We start from the raw sequence: 11,007 nt of genomic DNA on the forward strand, positions 1-11,007 counted from the left end.
CAGCTTATAAAGGCTGGGTCCGGGGAGTCCGGGCCTAGCACGGCCCGTAGGTCGGTTCGGACGGTTTTTTTTAAAAAAAACTTACGCTCAGAGAAAAAACAAAAGGACTACTAAACAGACTCCAAAAATCCCGAAATAAAATTTCCCCCTCTTCTAAAATCAAGCCGCACTGGATGAACATTTATTTGGGTCCTAAATGCAATTTTGAAAAACGCGCATTTTTCCTAAATTCAAATAAAATAGCAAATAAAACCAAATAAAATCTTATTTGATTTCTTTATTAAATCCTCGATATTTCTTTATTCTGGGAAAGTCATTTTATTCCCTCTCTCATATTTTTGTAATAGAAATAATTGAAGATAAAATAAATAAAATCAAATGATCCTATTTTCAAAATTTGAGACAACTCAAATATGAAAATAACGAAATCCCCAACTCTCTCCGAGGGTCCTTGAGTTGCAAAAAAATTCTAGGATCAACCAGAATGCAATAAATATGATATGCAATGATGATCTAGTGTATAACATTGCAAATTGAAAATTTGGGATGTTACAAGGTAAAACGTTGGGAGGCAAAACTATAAGCCCCTATCTTTCTCTGTGTCCAATTAAAACTCCATACTCATAAGTATTCCGTGAGTGTCAGCAATTGTGAAAGACTATATGATAGTTGAGTATGTGGACTTCCTGAAAAGCTCTTATACATTGACTCTTTCCTATGTTATGATAAACTGCAATTGCTTTAATGACCGAGATTATAGTTTGTTAGTTTTCAATGAAGTTTAAGATTCATACTTGATATTGTGATTGAATTATTACTCTAGCATTAGAGATTATATGACAAGAATTATATACGTTGTTGTTCTAAGAATGATCATGATGCCCTCATGTCCGTATTTTATTTTTATCGACACCTCTATCTCTAAACATGTGGACATTATGTCACAATACTTATGCCTATTCTCTCTTATTTTACAAGGTTTACATAAAGAGGGAGAATGCCAGCAGCTAGGATTCTAGGCTAGAAAAGGAGCAAATATTAGAGACCTATTCTGCACAACTCCAAAAGTCCTGAAACTTCACGGAAGATGTTTTCCAAATATACAAAAAATACTGAGAGCAAGAACTTCACCAGGGGGCCACACCCTGCCCACGAGGATGGGGGGTGCGCCCTACCCCCCTTGGCGCGCCCCTACCTCGTGGGCCCCTTGGTGGCCCTCCGGTGGCCATCTTCTGCTATATGGAGTCTTTCGATGGAAAAAAAATCATAAGCCATCTTCTCGGATGAAACTCCGCAGCCACGAGGTGAAACCTTGGCGGAACCAATCTAGGGCTCTGGCAGAGCTGTTCTGCCGGGAAACTTCCCTCCCGGAGGGGGAAATCATCGCCATCGTCATCACCAATGCTCCTCTCATTGGGAGAGGGAAATCTCCATCAACATCTTCATCAGCACCATCTCATCTCAAAACCCTAGTTCATCTCTTGTATCCAATTCTTGTCTCCAAGTCAGGGATTGGTGCTAGTAGGTTGCTAGTAGTGTTAATTACTCCTTGTAGTTGATGCTAGTTGGTTCAATTGGTGGAAGATCATATGTTCAGATCCTATATGCATATTAATACCCCACTGATTATGAACATGTTTATGCTTGGTGAGTAGTTACTTTTGTTCCTGAGGACATGGGAGAAGTCTTGCTATTAGTAGTCATGTGAATTTGGTATTCGTTCGATATTTTGATGAGATGTATGTTGTCTCTCCTCCAGTGGTGTTATGTGAACGTCGACTACATGACACTTCACCATTATTTGGGCCTATAGGAAGGCATTGGGAAGTAATAAGTAGATGATGGGTTGCTAGAGTGACAGAAGCTTAAACCCTAGTTTATGCATTGCTTCGTAAGGGGCTGATTCGGATCCATATGTTTCATGCTATGGTTAGGTTTACCTTAATACATTTGTTGTAGTTGCGGATGCTTGGAATAGAGGTTAATCATAAGTGGGATGCTTGTCCAAGTAAGGGCAGCACCCAAGCACCAGTCCATCCACATACCAAATTATCAAAGTACCGAACGTGAATCATATGAACGTGATGAAAACTAGCTTGACTATATTCCCATGTGTCCTCGGGAGCGCTTTACATTATATAAGAGTTTTTCCAGGCTTGTCCTTTGCTACAAAAAGGATTGGGCCACCTTGCTACACTTTATTTACTTTTGTTACTTGTTGCTCGTTACAAATTATCTTATCTCAAAACTATCTGTTACCACTTATTTCAGTACTTGCAGAGAATACTTTGCTAGAAACCGATTATCATTTCCTTCTGCTCCTCATTGGGTTCAACACTCTTACTTATCAAAAGGATTATGATAGATCCCTTATACTTGTGGGTCATCAGTTGCCGATAACATTTACAAAACATGATCATCTCATACAATAATTTATATCTCATCACGTCTTGACCATATCACATCACAACAATCCCTGCAAAACCAAGTTAGACGTCCTCTACTTTGTTGTTGCAAGTTTTACGTGGCTGCTACGGGCTTCTAGCAACAACCTTTCTTACCTACGCATCAAAACCACAACGATTTTTCGTCAAGTGTGCTGTTTTAACCTTCAACAAGGGCCGGGCATAGTCAAACTCAATTCAACTAAAGTTGGAGAAACAGATACCCGCCAGCCACCTATGTGCAAAGCACGTCGGTAGAACCAGTCTCATGAACACGGTCATGTAATATCGGTCAGGGCCGCTTCATCCAACAATATCGCCGAATCAAAGTAAGACGTTACTGGTAAGCAGTATGACTATTATCGCCCACAACTCTTTGTGTTCTACTCATGCATATAACATCTACACATAGACCTGGCTCTGATGCCACTGTTGGGGAACGCAGTATTTCAAAAAAAAATCATACGATCATGCAACATCTATCTAGGAGATGCATAGCAACGAGCCAGGGAGAGTGTGTCCACATACCCTTGTAGTCTGAAAGCGGAAGCGTTTGACAACGCGGTTGATATAGTCGAACTTCTTCTTGTTCCGACCAATCAAGCACCGAACGTACGGCACCTCCGAGTTCTGCACACGTTTAGCTCGATGACGTCCCTCGAACTCTTGATCCAGCAAAGTGTCAAGGGAGAGTTCCATCAGCACGACGGCGTGGTGACGGTGATGGTGAAGTGATCCGCGCAGGGCTTTGCCTAAGCACTATGTGAATATGACCGGAGGCATAAACTGTGGAGGGGGGCGCCGCACACGGCTAACAATGTTTGTTGCGTGTTATAGCGGTGCCCCCACATATATATAGGTGGGAGGGGGAGGGAGCAGCAAGAGGCCCGCCCCAAGTAGGATCCCAAGTAGGAGGAATCCTACTTGGGGCCTAATCATGTTCGGCCTCCTCCTTTCCATTTGTTTCGAAGGGAGAAGGAAAGAGGAGGGGGGAGAGAAGTGATGAGTACTTGGATAGACCCGAACACTAGCCTCGGATTGACTTCAATATTTAATTGCTTCTGGCTATCTCGCAATGACTTCTAAAGCTTGTCATGCAGCAGTACCTTGACCAACTCCAGGTCCAATAGAAGCAAGCCCTACGACCAATCCAGCAGCAATAATAGAAGCAGTAGCAATTAGTGGATTCATGGTGAGTAGTTCCTCGTGTCAAAAAAATTGTTTCTTGTGGGCACAGGCATCACAAGTCATTCACTCTTATGGTTCTTCATTATCTGCATATGGTCTTTTTTTCTTAGGTGCTCATTTTGTCTGGGCCTTCACTTTAATGTTTTTATTCAGCGGTCATGGTTATTGGCAAGAACTCATTGAATCTATCGTTTGGGATCATAACAAATTAAAAGTTGCTCTGCTACTCAGCCTAGAGCCTTGAGCATTATACAAGGACACGCTGTAGGAGTAACCCATTACCTTCTGGGTGGAATTGCCACGACATGGGCATTCTTCTTAGCGAGAATTATTGCAGTAGGATAGTGGCTAGGAGGATTTGAAAGGCATTATGGAATTAAGATTTCCCAGGTTTAGCCAAGGCTTAGCTCAGGACCCCACTACTCGTCGTATTTGGTTTGGTATTGCTACCTCACATGATTTCAAAAGTCATGATGATATTACTGAAGAACATCTTTATCAGAACATTTTTGCTTCTCACTTTGGGCAATTAGCAATAATCTTTCTATGGACGTCCGGAAATCTATTTCATGTAGCTTGGCAAGGAAATTTTGAATCATGGATACAAGATCCTTTACACGTAAGACCTATTGCTCATGCGATTTTGGATCCTCATTTTGGTCAACCCACTGTGGAAGCCTTTACTCGAGGAGGTGCTGCTGGTCTAGTGAATATTGCTTATTCTGGAGTTTATCAGTGGTGGTATACAATAGGATTACGCACCAATGAGAATCTTTATACTGGAGCTCTTTTTCTATTATTTCTTTCTACGCTGTCCTTAATAGCGGGTTGGTTACATCTACAACCCAAATGGAAACCAAGCCTTTCGTGGTTCAAAAACGCGGAATCTCGTCTCAATCATCATTTGTCAGGACTTTTCTGGGTAAGTTCTTTGGCTTGGACAGGACATTTAGTTCATGTTGCTATTCCCTCATCCAGGAATAATTTCTTAGATGGAATAATTTCTTAGATGTATTACCCTATCCCCATAGGTTGGGACCCCTTTTGACGGGTCAATGGAATCTTTATGCCAAAAACCCTGATTCGAGTAATCATTTATTTGGTACCTCTCAAGGAGCGGGAACTGCCATTCTAACTCTTCTTGGGGGATTCCATCCACAAACACAAAGTTTGTGGCTGACCGATACGACTCACCATCATTTAGCTATTGCATTTATTTTTCTCATTGCTGGTCACAAGTATCGAACTAACTTCGGAATTGGGCACAGTATTAAAGATCTTTTAGAAGCGCATACTCCTCCGAGGGGTCGATTAGGGCGTGGGCATAAGGGCCTTTATGACACAATCAACAATTTGATTCATTTTCAGTTAGGTCTTGCTCTAGCTTCTTTAGGGGTTATTACTTCCTTAGTATCTCAACGTATGTACTCTTTACCTCCTTATGCATTCATAGCACAAGACTTTACTACTCAAGCTGCTTTATATACTCATCACCAATATATTGCAGGGTTCATCATGACAGGGGCTTTTGCTCATGGAGCTATTTTTTTCATCAGGGATTAGAATCCAGAACAGAATGAGGATAATGTATTGGCAAGAATGTTAGACCATAAAGAAGCTATCATATCTCATTTAAGTTGGGCTAGCCTCTTTCTAGGATTCCATACCTTGGGCCTTTATGTTCATAACGACGTCATGCTTGCTTTTGGTACTCCAGAAAAGAAAATCTTGATCGAACCTATATTTGCCCAATGGATACAATCTGCTCATGGCAAGACGACATATGGGTTCGATATACTCTTATCTTCAATGAATGGCCCCGCTTTCAATGCGGGTCGAAGCCTATGGTTGCCCGGATGGTTGAATGCTGTTAATGAGAATAGTAATTCGCTTTTCTTAACAATAGGACCTGGGGATTTTTTGGTTCATCATGCTATTGCTCTAGGTTTGCATACAACTACATTGATTTTAGTAAAGGGCGCTTTAGATGCACGCGATTCCAAATTAATGCCAGATAAAAAGGATTTTGGATATAGTTTTCCTTGTGACGGCCCAGGGCGCAGCGGTACTTGTGATATTTCTGCTTGGCACGCATTTTATTTGGCAGTTTTCTGGATGTTAAATACCATTGGGTGGGTTACTTTTTATTGGCATTGGAAACATATCACATTATGGCAGGGCAACGTTTCACAATTTAATGAATCCTCCACTTATTTGATGGGATGGTTAAGAGATTACCTATGGTTAAACTCTTCACAACTTATCAGTGGATATAATCCTTTTGGGATGAATAGTTTATCGGTATGGGCGTGGATGTTCTTATTTGAACATCTTGTTTGGGCTACTGGATTTATGTTCTTAATTTCCTGGCGGGGGTATTGGCAGGAATTAATTGAGACTTTAGCATGGCTCATGAACGCACACCTTTAGCTAATTTAATTCGCTGGAGAGATAAGCCCGTGGCTCTTTCCATTGTGCAAGCAAGATTGGTTGGATTAGCTCACTTTTCCGTGGGTTATATATTCACTTATGCAGCTTTCTTGATTGCCTCAACATCAGGCAAGTTTGGTTAATTTAGTTTGTTTTTTGTACTGTATCAGCACCTAGTTCATTACTCTTGATAGAGAGGGATGATCTGCCTTTTTAGATTTCTTTTTCTATTTATTTTTCCATCTAGGATTAGAACCATATACTTGGTAATAATAGCAACAACACATTATGGCAAAAAAAGTTTGATTCAGAGGGAGAATAAGCGGCAGAAATTAGAACAAAAATATCATTTGATTCGTCAATCTTTAAAAAAAGATAAGAAGTAAAGTTTCTCCCTTGAGTTTGAGTGAAAAAACGAAGATGCGAGAAAAATTGCAATCCCTACCGCGTAATAGTGCACCTACACGCCTTCATCGACGTTGTTTTTTGACCGGAAGACCTAGAGCTAACTATCGACATTTTGGGCTATCCGGACACGTACTTTGAGAAATGGTTTATGAATGTTTGTTACCGGGTGCAACAAGATCCAGTTGGTAAGGATAAAATACCCTTTCGTATTTGTATGGATTTCTAGAATTGATAATCATAGAGGAGCCCTCTTCACCATTCTGTATAAATGGACTATTCTATTTGTATAGATATTGGTAGAGGGGCGTCCCTCTTTTATCCACTAGTTAGCCCTATTTAGTTTAAGAGTATAGAGCAGTTTGGTAGCTCATAAGGCTCATAACCTTGGGGTTGCGGGTTCGATTCCCACTACCACCTCCATACTCCTTCTTTATGATATATGCATGATATAATATATACATCATGCATTTGTATCTGGATTTTTTGATTTCCTAAAAGAGTTTTGGTCTAACAGTTTTTTCTCGGAAGAAGCAAAAAAATAAAAGAAAGAATAAAATATGAAAGAAAAGCGTCCATTGTCTAATGGATAGGATGGAGGTCTTCTAAACCTTTGGTATAGGTTCAAATCCTATTGGACGCAATCTTATTTCTATCTATTCTTTAAATAACTATACTAAACTAAAAACAAAGAATTTTTTTGCATGATTCAAATGAAAAAGCTTTCTCAACGATTCCTATTCTACTAACAAGAGTAGACATGAAAAATTTACTTGTTACTGAAGAGAAAACCATTCCAGCTGTTCCTGAATACCTTCCTTCAAAAGGATTTCCGCTTGCTCGGTGAATGTCTTGCTAGAAGATATAATTTCTTGGAATTGAGGTTTAGTATCTTTTAGATGTTTACATAACTCATCCAGAAATTTATTTACCTGTTCAATTTCTAACGAATAAAGATATCCTCTTGTTCTAGTATAAATAGTAGCTATCTGCTCTTCCACTGGAGAGGATTTGCCTGGGAATTTTTAAGCAATTCCCTTAATCGTCGACCCCTTGCCAATTGATTCTGACTTGTTTTATCAAGAGCAGAGGCGAATTGTGCAAAGGCTTGTAACTCTGCGAATTGCGCTAGTTCCAATTTTGATTTTCCAGCTACTTGTTTCATGGCTTCAATTTGAGCCGCGGATCCTACTCTGGAAACAGAAATACCCACATTAATAGCGGGTCGAATTCCGGCATTGAATAGATCCGTAGATAAGAATATTTGTCTATCTGTAATGGAGATTACATTAGTAGGAATATAGGCGGAAACGTCTCCAGATTGAGTCTCAACTATTGGTAAAGCGGTCATACTTCATTCGCCTAAAAGAGAATTTAATTTAGCGGCTCTTTCTAAAAGGCGTGAATGCAAATAAAAAAACAACCCTTGGATAAGTCTCACGGCCAGGAGGTCTTCTTAATAGAAGGGACATTTGGCGATAAGCTTGTGCCTGTTTGGAGAGATCATCATAAATTATTAAATTATGTCGTTCACGGTACATAAAATACTCAGCCAGGGCTGCTCCCGTATAAGGAGCGAGGTATTGTAATGTAGCAGGTGAATCCGCCATTTCAGCTACTACAATAGTGTATTCCATGGCCCCCTCCTCATGGAAAGTAGTTACTACTTGAGCTACGGAGGATGCTCTTTGACCGATAGCTACATAAACACATATTACACCTTGCCCTTTTTGATTGAGAATTGTATCTGTGGCTACTGCTGTTTTGCCAGTCTGTCTGTCCCCAATAATTAACTCTCGCTGACCGTGCCCTATAGGGATCATCGAATCGATAGCAATAAGCCTTGTTTGAAGAAGTTCGTATACAGAACGCCTGGAAATTATACTTGGAGCAGGAGATTCAATTAAGCAAGATTCGGAAGCTATAATTTCGCCTTTCCCATCAATAGGTTTAGCCAGAGCATTTACAACACGACCCAAGTAAGCCTCACTCACGGGTATCTGAGCAATTCTTCCTATTGCTTTTACAAAACTTCCCTCTTGTATCATCAACCCATCGCCCATTAATACAATCCCAACATTTTAGGATTCCAAATTCAGAGCAATACCCCTAGTGCCTTCTGCAAATTCGACTAATTCACCTGACATTATTTCACCAAGACCTTAATACGAGCAATCCCATCCCCCACTTGAACTACGCGACCTATATTCTCAATCCCTACTTTCCTATTATATTGTTCAATACGTTCGCGGAGAATTTTATGAATTTCGTCAACTTGAAGGGTTGCCATTAGTGTTTCTTGACTCTTTTTTCGGAAGCAAGGGGAAAAATAATGCCTAAATTCTAAACGAAAGTAGAAGTTCAAGGCCTAATTAATTTAATTATCTCTTCCATTCCAGGGACCCGAGAATGCCAATATTAGCACGAATCGTACGGAAATGTAACTTGGTATTCAAACAACTATTTAGAGTCCCTAGAGCTCCTTGTACGGCCTAATGGAAAACCCGCTGTCGGATCTGATTCATTGCCCTTTGTTTTTCAAAATAGAGGGTTTCATTTTTAGACTTTTCCAATTGTTCCAAACTAATAGAAGTAGCATTAATCAAATTTGCCTTTTCTCGTTCTATCTCATAGTATCCTTTCATTTGATACTCATCCGCTTCTAGTTCGACTTTCTGTAATCGAATCCGAGCTTTTTCGAGTTGCTCAATGGTCCCTCTACACAATTCTTCTGAATTTTGAATAGTACTCAAGATCCTCTGTTTTCGATTATCTAATAAATCTTTTAATGAAAGTAGATTATTTTGTAAGTTTACAACTTTTATGACCTCCTCCCGAACCAAACATGAATCTTTCGATTCATTTGGCTCTCACGCTCCTTTTTTTCTATAGCTATTTCCATATCTTTTTTAAGTAATGAGCCTATCCTCTATCTTCTTTTTATGTTTATATTTCAATATACCGAAACCTATATAAGACTATATAAATATTAAGAGGACTCTTCCGCCTAGATAAAAATATATCATGGTCGGCAAAGTTGTTTCTTTATTTTTATTTGCCCTCTAGTTAATAATTTCAATTTCATTAAGAAAAAGTAACTAAATAAATGGAAAATGAAAATTAATAGAATTCTTTTTTATTTTTTTCTTCAAATCCAAAAAATTTCTCTTTTTTATACATAGGTCATCGATTCGGCATTGGTTAAAAAAGGGCAGGGTGCCCCCTTTTTTTCTAGTAAATAGTTCAAACCATTTTATCGATATGAGTGTTCTATATCAGATAAATTTTACATTAGCTATTTCCCGTTTAAATTGGTACTAATACTAATATAGTTGTAGAAAAAGTACCTCTTTTTGCCTGGACTTCAAGCAGTTTAGCTTTAACCGTGTTAATGGTCTCACATTCTTGGTTTATAGAGAATCAAAGTTGATTTACCAATGAGTTGCGAAATGCTATGGTTCTTCCATATGATTTCTGAATTTATTCGGAAGTAATTCATCGAGATCGTGCACCCTTTTCTTATTTATCCGAAAAATACTAAAAAATATTATAAAGTGCAGCCGGATAGATCCAATCTATTCTTGAAATAGACAACTCGCACACACTCCCTTTCCAAAAAAAATCAAAACACCAACCACTACAGTTAGATTTATTAGATTTGTTGCTAAAATATCGGTATTAGGCCCGAAACTGCCAGCGGATGGCCAGTGAGCTAGAAAAACGAAAGAATGGGTTACATTTTTCATATGCTCTCCTCTTATAGATAGGACAAACAAAGAACAAAGTTTTTCGATCACTTACTTCGCTCGCCCTTTTTTGATCGATTTTTTAATGCAAATAGATTCAATCTAGTAATTTCTTTTAGATTAAGTCTTACGTCTTGTTTGACTGGTGAAATACTTCCTTTGTTGAAATGTTCTGTTCCCAAAATTCCTAAAATAAAAGGAAAAAAACTTTCCACTTTCCTAAACTAAGGACGGGAAATAAGAAGGTGAGCATATCTTCTAAATTAATAATACTCAACTCAGCCCTTCCTAGAATGGGGTATTATCTATCCTGATAAATGGATAATTCCAGGAGTAATAAATAGGAGTAAATTAAATAAAGTATTGATATAATTGGAATTGCAGAAGCAAATAACAATTTACTAAAAAAATAAAAAAGTATCTAATCGAAATCGAAAGTTTTTTTTAAGATTAAACAAAAGGGTTCGCAAATAAAAGCGCTAGTGCCACAACTAGTCCATAAATTGTTAAAGCTTCCATAAAAGCTAGACTAAGAAATAAAGTACCTCGTATTTTACCTTCTGCTTCTCGTTGTCTCGCAATACCTTCTACAGCTTGTCCTACAATAGTACCTTGACCAACTCCAGGTCCAATAGAAGGAAGCCCTATGGCCAATCCAGCAGCAATAACAGAAGCAGCATCAATTAGCGGATTCATGTGAGTAGTTCCTCGTGTCAAAAAAATTGTTTCTTGGATCTCTTCCCGGGGGCTGTTTGGATTCCTCGAAAACCCCTACCTACATCACCATTCAATAT

General features: G+C 38.9%; 1 non-coding gene and 2 pseudogenes across 1 annotated transcript; 2 read left to right on the plus strand and 1 right to left on the minus strand.

Moving 5' to 3' along the window:
• Window positions 1-3,870: 3,870 nt before the first annotated feature.
• Window positions 3,871-6,303, plus strand: LOC123151812 (photosystem I P700 chlorophyll a apoprotein A2-like; annotated as a pseudogene).
• Window positions 6,304-7,038: 735 nt separating this feature from the next.
• Window positions 7,039-7,110, plus strand: TRNAR-UCU (transfer RNA arginine (anticodon UCU)). The gene has a single exon. It is a non-coding gene; the product is annotated as a tRNA-Arg (tRNA).
• A 133-nt stretch (window positions 7,111-7,243) lies between these two features.
• LOC123151813 (ATP synthase subunit alpha, chloroplastic-like) lies at window positions 7,244-8,935 on the minus strand (annotated as a pseudogene).
• Window positions 8,936-11,007: the final 2,072 nt, after the last annotated feature.

Source organism: Triticum aestivum, chromosome 7A (assembly GCF_018294505.1).
Source record: "Triticum aestivum cultivar Chinese Spring chromosome 7A, IWGSC CS RefSeq v2.1, whole genome shotgun sequence".
In the NCBI taxonomy this organism is placed as follows: domain Eukaryota; kingdom Viridiplantae; phylum Streptophyta; class Magnoliopsida; order Poales; family Poaceae; genus Triticum; species Triticum aestivum.